An 11230-nucleotide genomic window follows, 5' to 3' on the forward strand; every position below is an offset into this window, starting at 1 on the left:
GCCTTCTTCATTATCAGCTTCGTCTTCTTCATTATCAGCTCCACCCTCTCCACTATCAGCTTCATCTTCTTCATTATCAGCTCCACCCTCTCCACTATCAGCTTTGCCTTCTTTATTATCAGCTCCACCCTCTCCACTATCAGCTTTGTCTTCTTCATTATCAGCTTCAATCTCTCCACCATCAGCTCCACCTTCTCCACTATCAGCTTCAACTTCTTCATTATCAGCTTCAATTGCCCCACCATCAGCTCCATCCTCTCCACAATCAGCTCTGCCCTCTCAACCATCAGCCCCACCCTCTTCCCTATTGGCTCCACCCTTTCCACCATCAGCTCCACCCTCTCCACTTTCTGTGACACTTTCTCCACTTTCACCTGACTACATATATTTTATTCAACAGAAATATTTTAATATGTTATTTTTTTACAGTCTGATAAAGTCAGCAAATAAACAGTAACTGTGTTAAAACATTCCTTTGAGATGAGTTTGGGAGATGGAACTGCATTGATCTCCTGTGGAAGTGCTAAAGTTGATTTGTGGTGTGTGTGTGTGTGTGTGTGTGTGTATGTGTGTGTGTTGTGGTCATGGCTGCATGAAGAGCAGCATTTATTGTAGCGTGTAGCAGTAAGTGTAACATATCCCTGATCAGTTTACTCAGCTGGACGGATCCAGGCCTGTTCTATCCTCTCAACTTACAGAGTCTTTAGATAAACCTGTCACACTCATACACACACACACAAATTATACACACACACACCTGTGAAACAATTTCCATCACTAAGCAGTCTCAGAGCCAGTCAGTTCGGTTCAGGTCAGTTCAGCAGTTTATGGTTTTAGAACTGTTGATGTTCTCTTTTGGTGATGAGTAGAAGTGATGGAATTATAAATAACTTCTTTGAAATTAGCTGTTTGAGTCATGAAGCTTCAATAAACATTTTTAGAATCAATTGAAGCTTAACTAAACTTTTTAGAATGAGTTTAAAATGATCATGTATAAACCTATGTGGAATGAGTTAGAGTCACAGGAGTCTAATGAACATCTTTTGGGGCGAGTTGCAATAATGAAGTCCCTGTTAGCATCTCTAGGATGGGTGGGATCAGTAAAGGACCATTGCCCTCTTTTAGGGATTAGTAGGAGTAATGGAAAAACTCCATTGTGTTTATTTTTGATGGGTTGGAGTGATAAGGCTTCATTGAACTCTGTTGGGATGAATTTGAGTGATGGAGCTCCACTGAATGCCTATTGGATGAGTTGGAATGACGAAGCTCAAATAAACACACAGGGAATGAGTTAGAGCTTAATTAAATCAGGAAGTGATGAGGTTTTATTTAACTCATTTGGGATTAGTTAAAGTCATGGAGCTCCATTTAACAACTTTTGTGGTTGGTTGCAATGACAAAGGCACTGTGTGAGTGTCATGTGTGATGAGTTACCACTTAATTGAACTCTGTGAGATGAGTTAAACTAATGGAGCTCCAATTAATTCCTTTTGGGATGAGCAGGATTGACAGACCCATTGAACATGTTTGGGAAGATAGACTCATGAATTCCTTTGGAACACACTGAACAACTTTTGAGATTATCTTTTTTGTATGATGTAGTGTGATGGAGCCTTTGATGTCCTTTAATGTGAGTTGCAATGATAAACCACTTTGAAGTTTGAGCTGGAGCAATTGAGCTCAACTCATTATCTTTAGGTTGAGCAAAGGTTCATTAAACTCTGTTTGAGAAAAATTAGAGAAATTATGACATTGATTTTTTTCAGGATGATTCTGGATGATAAATATACTAAACTCCTTTGAGATGAAGGTGAAGAAAGGTCAGTGAAACTCCTCTGAACTCCTTTAGGATGAGCTGAAGTGTTGTTTGTAATACAGGTCAAATCGTCTATCCTCAGTGTTGACCTTATTAGTGCTCTTGTAAGAGAATGCAATCAAATCCGTACAGCATTGTTGTTAGAAGAGCGCGGGCTGTCACTGCAGTGAAGAGGATTAGATTACAATTGTTGAGGAAACAGTTCAATACATTCTGAATAATTAATACATTATGAATCACTGATGCACTGGACTGGGGTCTGGGAGGGAGCTGTTGGTGTAACAGACCCGTGGTGCTTCACGGGTGAAGTGGGCAGGTAAGGTTTTGGGTCTGACCTGCCTGTTGGGCATGTGTTTTAGTCAGGTGTGTGTGTGTGAGTCAGGTGTGTGTGTGTGAGTCAGGTGAGTGTGTGTGTGACAGGTGTGTGTTCTTGCTGTCTGGCCACAGATGACCGCTCTGTTAACCAGCGCCTCTGTTTGGAGGAGCTGAAACATTGATGAGCAGGTGAATAATTCAGCAGGCAGCTGGGGGGAGGACAGGTGGGCAGTGTGTGTTATGGGGGTGGACAGGTGGGCAGGTGGGTGTGTGTTACCTGCGGCCCGTCCTTGCTCTCAAAAACCTCATGCCCACCTGTCTTCAGGTCACTCGAGCCAAATCGCAGCACAGGCCTGAGAATGAAGTGATGAAATGAAGAAGTAATGAAGTGGTGAAGTGATGAGTTACAGAGGGAAAACGAGGCCGTAACCATGAGGCATTTATTTTTATACATACAGAATAGCACTGCTCTTTTTATTTATCTTTTTATTTAAACAGCAGCTCCATAGTAATAGTAATTAGTACTGCATTAGCATCATTTAGCTTCTGTTGCACCCCACATCATTTTATGTAGCTTCTTAAGTACGGTGTACTTTGTGTATTGTGTACTAATAGCATATTTATCACCACAATAGCACCTCAATAGATTTTGTAGCACCCCATTAGCTTATGTATCACCCTAATACCACCCTAATATCTTCTTCATCACCCCAAAAGCACTCTATTAACTTTTTTAGCACCCTTATAGCACATTAATAGCTTCTTTATCACCCTAATAGCACTGTGTTACCTTCTTTAGCTCCACACTATCTTATGTATCACCCCAATAGCACCCAAATAGCTTCCTTCACAAGCAAATAGCCCAATTAGCTAATAATGCTACCTGTAAAAACATGGGGCGTTGTTCAAATCATCTTAAAATACTATTAAAACAATTCTCAAACTAGTGTTCTGAAATGTTTTGAAATATTGTAGAGATATTGAAATGTCTAACTGAAACTCCAGCATCTTTCTAAGCTCCAACATCTAATTTATGTGGTAAATGGACATTAGTATGGCCATAGCACCTCTAGTATTATTTGAAGCACTGTGTTAGCATTTTTAGCACCCTAATAGTGTAATATTGGCATCCTAGCAACACATAATTAGCCTAATTAGCACAGCATTTGCTTCCAATTAGCATCATTGACACCCTATTAGCAGTTTATTAGTTTTTTTAGCACTTAGTAGTGATTCCCAACAAAGCAAAATACAGGAAAAAAGAAAAATAAGCAGATCAGAGCAGCAAGACGCAAAAGTGGGGAGAGTTTTGGATTGTCTGAGGTGATGAATCTCCAGTATGAATTCTTAACGAGTTCTAGCAAAGATTATATAAATGTACCGACTCAGAGCTGAGCTGACTCATTTACATACTGGCTCTGGATTATTCTAACAGTGATAGTTTAATTCCCCCAGTTCCCCCACTTCCCCAAATGTAGTCCATCAAACGCGTGATTGGCCTTTTCGGAGCTTTTCTAGTTTTACACTGGAGCAACATTTCTAACTTACACTATGTTTCAATATGTGTGTGGACACAACTTTAAATGAATGCTGCATTCAGTTAAATAGAATGTATAAAATAGAGCTTTACGGAACTTTCCATAGTGTGCTTTTATTTATACTGTATATTCTACTGAGACCTAACAATGTAGTAGATATACAGTTCTGGGATCTATAAATCAATCAGAATGTATGCATTTTTTCGGATCCCACAGTTGTGGAACAGGGTTTTGGAAATATTTTAGAGCAAACCAGCGAGGAGCACTTATTTCTTGAAGTCTTTAAGTGTTCATTGTTTTTTTCCTCTTAATATAAGGCATTTTATAATTTCCTTTTGTTGAGATTTCTTTTCAGGGGTTGTGCTGAATTCTGCCTTCCTGCCAAAATGCATCTCTGTTCTTCTATGGGTTTGTTCTGCAGCAGAATGAGTGTGACAGATTCTTCTAGGATTCTTTTTTATTAGTATTTATAAAAAAGGTTTAATCTACAGTTACAGTAGATACAGAATCACCAGCACTGTAATCTGTTGTACCCATACTGCGGTGTGATGTTCCTACACACCACCAAGGGGAGACGGATTTGTGTTTTTATATTATATTATAATGTTTTTTATGTTATTTGTTGACGGGTGTGTTTTGGGGTGAGTGTGTGTCAGGGCAAGTGTGTGCAGTGTGTTCAGCTATTCCCGCTCCGTATGGCGAGTGTGTATGGAGTGTGTTTATGTTATTTGGCAGTGACTGTGCGCTTGTCTCGCTGGGATTTAGATCCCTTTTGGAAATGCTTCACGCTTCGCTGGATCTGAGTGTGTGTGTGTGCGTGTGTGTGTGAGCACTTGGCTTTATTGTGCCTTTTGATTTCTGCCCCCGGTGCATTTCCTGCCACGTAATACCAAATGAAAAAGCAGCATTTTAATTTTAATAGCATGAGTGCAGCTGGGTCAGGGGGAGGAGCCTGTACATCCTTGTCCCCGCCTCTTTGGGAACCAATAAGGGTGCTGGTGCATAGAGAGGGGTGGAGCTTGTGGGTGACAGAAGATGAGAATAATGAATACTTGTAGTTATTTATAGCTTCGAGGGCCTTTATCATTTCGGCCAATCAAACTGCATTTCCCAGACTCCCCTTGGGTTTCACTTTCAATTAATCAATTATAGGTTCATTGCATAACGACTCTTTAATAATTCAATGACCATGAGTACCAGTTCCTGCTGCTTAGTTCAATAAACAAATCTTTTCCCTCATGCTTAGAGCCACTCAGCTCGCAGTCTGTCCTCCAAGTATATGCCCCCACCCCCCAGCATGCACTGGGGCCAGGCAGGTTCCAGTGAGTCACTGCAGCTATTTTATAGTAACAGTATAGAATTATAAATACATACATTGCACAATATTACAGCAGATTAACCTTAACATTCTTTCTGTATATATATGTGTGTGTGTGTGTGTGTGTGTGTGTGTGTGTGTGTAAGGCTGAAGGCTGCAGGTGTGTCAGTAATGTAAACAGTATAAATCAGGCCATACTGTTCCTGTAGGCCAAACTGTAAACAGGTCTAACTCTACAGGACAGACCAGCAGCTCCTCACCTGTACACTGTTTATAAATTATACAATACCAGTCAAAAGTTTGGACACACCTTCTCAATGTTTTTCTTTATATCATTTTTTTCTATATTGTAGATTAATTAAAGACATGAAAACTATTGAGAGACACATATGGAATTACGTAGTAAACCGTAAAACAGTGTTTGTCCTCCACATTAATCTCCTGATCTAACCCTGATAACCTGAGATGGTGATTTGAGGTGATTAGTGATGAGCTGGAGCTTCACAGCGTGAAGAAAAAACTGCAGCTATTGTTCAGCACCTCCAGGAACTCCTTCCTTCAAGACGCTGAGAAAACTTTTCCATGTGACTCTCCCTCATGAAGACACTGAGATTATGTGATACTTAGAAAAATCTAACAACATATGCTGGTTAGTTTAACACTAAATAATTCTGCATGTGGTCCTGTATAGTTTTAATATAGTCTTAAATATAATCATAAAAAAAAAACACACTAAATGAAAAAAGGGTTCAGATTGATACTGTATATCAAAATAATGTTATTATTTTATATAATGTTATTAATAATGTTAATATGCCTAAAGGCTTATTTATTATGTAAATTATTAAAAATAATAATTATTGTTTATTCATGATGGTGGATAGAAGAGTGGACAGAGAAATATTAAATACCTGAAACACAACTTCAGAAGTGGAATATCCCATTATTCTGCCTTAACATGAGGACAGGTGTGGGGTTACTTTTTATGATGTGTGATATATAAAGTAATTTGTGTGTATAGTGTGTGTGTATAGTTTGTGTGTAAAAGTGTGTGTGTGTGTGTGTGTGTGTGTGTGTGTGTGTGTGTGTGTGTGTGGTGTTGTGTTACGGTGTGATGGATGGGGGTTGTTTTAAACACCCTCATAATTAATTAATCAGAGCAAACGACAACAACCTGATACTCAACATCACCGCTGACCTCCTGACCCCAGCAATATACTGTATGGACAAAAGTATTTGGACAGCTGCTATATACACTGTTTCTTCTAAAATTAAGGATTTTAAAGAGTTTTAAAAAAGTAGTTAGCAAGCTAACTTGAGATGAACTACTAGAGTTTTTTTTGCTTGTTATTAATAAAAATGCCATGGAATTTTTTTTCTGGGTTGTTCTTTTAACATAAAATATCAACAGGACATTCATAATAATCGTCACATAATTAATAATATAGATGACATATTCTCTTTTACTGATTTATCAAATGCTTTTATTACTGAATAAAATATCATACTGTAGATTTTACTGTGGGTCTCATACAGTTTATTACTTTATGAGACACATTTAACAGTTATATTCATTTCTACATATACATATGTTGTCAGGAAGGGAGCGGGAAAGAATATAATTTACATATATTGACTTGTCTTTTTCTCTATCCTTTTTAGTGTTATCTTTTTTGCTATTATTCATTAGTGCTATATTCTATATTGTCTTATTTATTTTTACCGATACTGTTTATCCTTTTTTATTGTACTCACTGTGCTCTGTTTTATCATTCTATATTAATATATTTTATATAATAAAATTCCTGTTTGCTCTGTATTCTGCTACATTTTAAAGATCAGCTCTAAAATCAGCACTACAGCGATTATAAGGACTGTTTTTGAGCCAGCTTTAAAATTAAAAGTAGCCAATCAGCGCCCTCTGTTGGAAAACTCCTGCAAACTGCACCCAGTGGGACAGTCTAATAATAATAAAAATAATAATAATAATAATAATAATAATAATAATAATAATAATAATAATAATAATAATAATAATAATAAAAATAATAAAGTTTAATTCATTTCACAAGTAAAAAGGCGGTTTATTTCAAAGAAGTTAATTACTGTAATTAGGCACAAACCGAGGTTTCTGTGTTCCACATTGATCGTTGTGTAAACAGTGATTGGTCATTGTGTAAAGGGTGATTGGTCATTGTGTAAAGGGTGATTGCTGCTCATTCTGAGCTCCAGAAATAAAATATGATGTTTTTTCAAAGCTGGTCTTGTTTAATGACAGCTTTTAATCCTCTCCTCTGTAAAACTCTTCACTTCACTGATTTAGAACTTATTACTGATGAGGAGCTGCTCTCTGATCCTCTGGTCCTTCTGATGTTTTACCAGGTGAATGTTTAAACAGGTCCAGATCTTTTACTCCTCGTCTCCTGGTTCCACTTCTGTTGAGTCTTTTCTGCAAAAAGAAAATCTGGACTTTGAACTTTCTCTTATTTCACAGATCTTACAGACAACTGGGCTGAAGGGAGGCACTATTAGAAATCTGGGTGTGATTTTCTGCCTTCTGCTCAGAAACATTAGTAAGATTAGAAACTTCCCTGTTTATTTATTCCTCCTGGACACTGATAAACTCATTAATGCCATATCTTCTCCTGCCTCCTGACTACTGTCTAAACGCAGCTGCTTGTATTTTAGCCAGTGATGACTCTCCGCTCTGGCTGCGGGTCAGACACACTATAGAACTGATTAAATGACATAATGAGATTCCAGTTCAAAATACTGAGCTTTTCTGTCAATTAATAACATAACATCTCTAAGGTGCTCCAATGTAGAGTTACTGATTTGTCCACAAACTGATCTAAAGTTAAAGTGTGACCAGGCTTTTGCAGCTTTCAGACTGTGGAATAATCTCCCTGCAGATATCAGCAGACTCTCAACATCTGTTCATGTTTTAAAGAAACGTTTAAAGATTATTTTTTATTTTCTTTCTTTTAGTACAGGAGTGTCTGAACCGGATGATTATGTTGACATATGTTGCCGACAGGAGGCAGGTGTTAAACGGTGGGGAGCTACTCTGAGATAGGTGGCAGAAGCTGAACAGTAGCTTGAGAGTAGGCAGGTAGTCTGAGAACATTGTAAGAACACTGTGAGAACACTCTAAGAACACTGTAAATACACTGTGTGAACACTCTAAGAACACTGTGAGAACACTCTAGGAACACTGTAAGAACACTGTGTGTGAACATTTTAAAAACATTTTGAGAACACTGGGAGAACACTCTGAGAACACTGTGAGAACACCCTGAAAACATTTTGAGAACACTGGGAGAACACTGTATGGACAATGTGAAAACACTGTGAGAATGCTCTGAGAACACTGTGAGAATGCTGTGAGAACATTCTGAGAACACTGTGAGAACACTGCGAGAACATTCTGAGAACACTGGGAGAACACTCTGAGAACACTGTGAGAATGCTGTGAGAACATTCTGAGAACACTGTGAGAACACTGTGAGAACATTCTGAGAACACTGTGAGAACATTCTGAGAATACTGTGAGAATACTGTGAGAACATTCTGAGAACACTGTGAGAACACTGCGAGAACATTCTGAGAACACTGGGAGAACACTCTGAGAACACTGTATGAACATTCTAAAAACATTTTGAGAACACTGGGAGAACACTATGAGAACACTGTGAGAACATTTTGAGACCACTGTGAGAACACCCTGAAAACATTTTGAGAACACCCTGAAAACATTTTGAGAACACTGGGAGAACACTGTATGAACAATGTGAAAACACTCAGAGAATGCTCTGAGAACACTGGGAGAATGCTGTGAGAACATTCTGAGAACACTGGGAGAACATTCTAAAAACATTTTGAGAACACTGGGAGAACACTCTAAAAACACTGTGAGAACATTCTAAAAACATTTTGAGAACACTGGGAGAACACCCTGAGAACACTGGGAGAACACTGCGAGAACATTCTGAGAACACTGGTAGAACACTCTGAGAACACTGTGTGAACATTCTAAAAATATTTTGAGAACACTGGGAGAAAACTCTGAGAACACTGTGAGAATGCTGTGAGAACATTTTGAGAACACTGGGAGAACACTCTGAGAACACTGTGAGAACACAGTAAGAACACTGTGAGAACATTTTGAGAACACTGTGAGAACACTGTGAGAACACAGTAAGAACACTGGAAGAACATTTTGAGAACACTCTGAGAACACTGTGAGAACACTGCGAGAAGAATCAGCTGCTGAAGTGAAAGTGAAACTGCACAGAGCTTCAGATCTTCATCTGGATACAGTTCAGTGTTCTCGGATTTAGATTTCTCAGTTCTGGAATAACTCCACACTGATTCATCTCACCAGCTCATTATCCCAGCTCCACTAATGCAGAGAAATCCCCCCAAAGTTCCTCATCCAGAACGTCCTCAGACAGCCCGTATCCCACATCATACCCATACTCCACACTGTACTCAAGTCTTATATAAACACACTGAAAAAAGTGTAACAACCATGTCATTGATTTGAAGTATATTTTTATGTTGGTCTAATGAAAAATTATAATTTCTATTTCAAACCTATTTTCTCAGTTTGCCTGAAAGCAAATCTATTACCTATTAAAACAACTTAAAATAAATAATTTAACTCAAATTATATTTTTTACTTCATTTCAGAGGTTATGACATCATCACATCGGATCACTCCTCGTTAAGATTTTCTAACAATCAGTCTCACACTCTTCCCATTGGTTCCTGTCACCACTATTACGCTTAAAGAGCGTGGCCTCCCTCCCCATCATTGTGAAGTTGTTGCCCTCAGGGTATCTTCTTTTAGCAACTGAGAAAAGTTTTATATAATGTTTAAATGCTTGTTTGAAGTGTTGTAGGCTGTAAGAGCAAGTTGCTGCTTTCTGTATTGTTGAGAGTTGCAGTGCACAGGTGTGTTACTGTACAGTTATACTGCTTTTCTGTGGCCAATTAAGCAATCAAAGACTGATTAGAATCTTTGAAAGTTTTTACAGCTTTGATTGTTACTTAGTCTTAAAATATTAACTCATTTTGAGTTATTCTAACATTATTTAATAGGTTTTATACTAGTGACTGTAGAAAATATATAAATAAATAATGCATTTTGGCTGAAAAGGAAATTACAGAAAGTTTATAAAATGAACTAACAGAGTTAGTTTAACTAACAAAATTATTTAATTTGTTTATTCAAAGGTAAAACTTTACATGGCTGTAATAGAAAATAACAGTTTTTTCCATATTAAAAAAATAGTGTAAAAAAGGGTATTTATTATAAATATAGTTTTTCTTTGTTTTAAAGAACTTTTTTGTACTTGGGTTAAATAATATATTGATTGATTGTAAATCAAAATGTTAGATTCTAATTAATTCATACATATAAATGGAAAATGTATTTAAGTGTAACAAATAACAGTATTTTTTTAAGTTCTTCTAACTCAGGTGGTGTTTAAATTAGGTGTAGGTGAGGTTCATGTGAGGTTTAGGTGAGGTGATGTTCAGATGAGGCTTAAGAGAGGTTCAGATGAGGTTCAGGTAGGGAACAGGTGAGTTTCAGGTGAGGTTTACATTCTGGGATGTTAAGCAGCTCAGTGGGGGAATTCCACAGCCTCCATATCTCACTTTCACTCCCACTGATTATACACACTTCAGAGAAGTGCTGTAAAACACCTGCTCACTTCTCAGAAAAGGTGACCAGAGTGAAGGTCACTCACCTCACCACACTGCAATCTCACACCTGAAGGTTCTACTCTTTTTGAGTTCTTTGACCAAAGCCAAAGAGTAGCTGTTCTTCATCCCATAAAGAAGCATTATAATAAAATAGATTCTTTCAAAGCACTTAAAGGAGAACTCCAGTGTAAAATTGAGTTTGGGTGTAGTAAAATATGTTGAATAAACCACCTCCACTCTTCCGCATTTTTCCGAGATCCAGTCATTTTTGCATTGTGTCCAAACATGCTTTAGAATGGATGATATGGTGCATATTTCACCCCTGCAGATAAATCACTTATTACACCATTATCCAGGCTCACAGTAGCTCCACACCTCATTGGTAAAATCCAGGAGCCCTCCATCTCAAGGTAAAGGTAAAGATGGCGACACCCAGAGAGTAGGTTACACTATGGGATGTAAAACAGTGTTTTTTATATTTATCTTCTTGTGCACTTTTAATGTTTTAATGCCTTGTTTAATATGTCAGGG

This window comes from Astyanax mexicanus, chromosome 20 (genome assembly GCF_023375975.1).
Source record: "Astyanax mexicanus isolate ESR-SI-001 chromosome 20, AstMex3_surface, whole genome shotgun sequence".
In the NCBI taxonomy this organism is placed as follows: Eukaryota; Metazoa; Chordata; class Actinopteri; order Characiformes; family Acestrorhamphidae; genus Astyanax; species Astyanax mexicanus.